This window comes from Octopus bimaculoides, chromosome 21, assembly GCF_001194135.2.
Source record: "Octopus bimaculoides isolate UCB-OBI-ISO-001 chromosome 21, ASM119413v2, whole genome shotgun sequence".
NCBI classification, from domain to species: Eukaryota; Metazoa; Mollusca; class Cephalopoda; order Octopoda; family Octopodidae; genus Octopus; species Octopus bimaculoides.
The window spans coordinates 27,265,391-27,267,665 of NC_069001.1; the positions used below are offsets into that span (position 1 = coordinate 27,265,391).

General features: G+C 29.1%; 1 protein-coding gene across 2 annotated transcripts in view; it reads left to right on the forward strand.

Moving 5' to 3' along the window:
• Positions 1–2,275, forward strand: part of LOC106876162 (glutamate receptor ionotropic, kainate 2) — a 148,901-nt gene that overhangs the window by 116,170 nt on the left and 30,456 nt on the right. The window lies entirely within an intron of this gene.

A 2,275-nucleotide genomic window follows, 5' to 3' on the forward strand; every position in this document is an offset into this window, starting at 1 on the left:
TATATATATATATATATATATATATATATATATATATGCATATATATTTAAATATATCTATATATATATATGTATATATATATATATGAATATATATTTACATATATGTATACTTGTATTAAATATATATATATATATATATATGTATGTATATATGCATGTGTATATATGTATATATGTATGTATATATATATATGTGTATATATGTATATATATATATATGTATGTGTATATACGTATGTATGAGTATGTATGTATATCCTTTTTATTTGTGTATACATTATCATTATTGTTATTATTATTATTATTGTCGCTATCACTATTATTTATACAAAGAGATCTGAAGTCATTGATGATACCCTTTTAAAACGAAAAAAAGAAAAGAAGATTATGTCTTTATATTTATTTGTTTCTTTTGTATTTTACTAATTTATCGTGTATTTAATTTTTCTTATTTTTTTATTTGAATTTTATTTTGTTCTACTTGGGTCCCCTTCTTGTATCTTCATATAAACAATTCCATCACTTTATTCCATTCCTAGGCCTAAATTTATTCTTCATCATTGCTTAAATATACACAGTAATATATTTTTGTCCAATAGGAAAATATCTTTAAAAACACGAATCTTAATAACTAAGTCTCCCCAATGAATAACCACATTGATACGTATCAGTTATTATCCTATGTCATAGAAATGCAGTTCTTGACGATTATTCTCACGAATCTACCTGTTGCATTGCAGTTTTCTGTTGATTTAATTCTTTCACCGAAAAGTCTTTGTTGTAGGCTTGCTTAATTTTCTTAAAATGGATCAATAATATTGATATCAGAGTTGCTAATATTTAATAGTTGTTTAGTAAGTAGGAGAACAACGCCTATGATAATTGTCACAGCAGCGCTTTCGTTACCGCTGGGAGCCATACGTAAAAACTCACAGCATCCATAGATTATAGTTGAGTATCGTGGAACCCTCAGACAACTAACGTGGAACGTCAGACAACTAGAAACGTGGAACCGTCAGGCAACTAACCAGCGTACTCATGGCTTAAAAGAGCTCCACTGTAGAAAGGAGAATGCACCCAACAGCCTCTGAAATCCTGAATATCTATTGGAAATATGTACTTGTATTTCAAGCGAAATTTTAATAAAACTGCGAAGTCTCCGAACTATCTTACGTCTAAATACATATTTTTATGTTATTTACATAAAAGACAGATGGAGAAACATTGTCACACAGTCACACACATAAGTATTGTGTGGAATTAGCAAGCAGAAATAATGCATACGTATGTTTATAACTCCTACTTTAAGTATGGAGATATAGTAGTTTCTATAACTATGCAAACAAAGAAATTACTATATATAAACTGTTTGGATAATAGAACATTCATAAATCTGATTAAGATAAAAGTGAATAAAACATTCAATACATCAAGTATATACGGGATAGAAGCACATTGTTCTTCATTTGATAATTTATTTTTAAATTCCACGCATTAAAACTACGATATACTCAATTGTTAAGTAATGAAAGTTTCTATTTTCTCTGAAAATGCTTTCAAATGTCAGATTGATGGTAGTCCGTTACTATTCTTGTGGTTACGTCATAATAAAATCTCCTAATGGAACTTTGTAGCGAGACCATATAATCCATTTGCCTGTCTTTTTATGCATATGTATATCTAAGTAGGTATGTATGACCACACACACACACACACACACACACACACACACACACACACACATATCAGGAGATGAATGCACTTACTAACAGTTTGAATTAGAGACGCGTTTATGAATTAGACAGATGTAAATGTAGTCCTAATTTCTTACTCTGCCAGGGCGGCTCCAATTTGTGAATTCAGACCACTATTCGAATTAATGCTATAATCGCAACATATATTAATCAAACAATAGTGCAGCTTCGAAGAAATATGAAAATCACTGTACTGTTAATTTCGAAGGTCACCCAGCCTTGATATTTCTGTTCGAACTAATATCAATTTGTCTCCACTTTGACCAGCATACCCGAGGAGCTATGCATTGCATACAGAAATTTAAGTACACACACGAAGGCACACATTCACACACAGAGACTGATCTTCGTGCACATATACATACATACATACATGGACACACGTGTATATATATATATATATATGTATGTATGTATGTATGTATGTATGTATATATCTTTATATATATGCATATGTGTATATATGTGTATATATGTGTTATATATATATATATATATATATATATATATATATATAT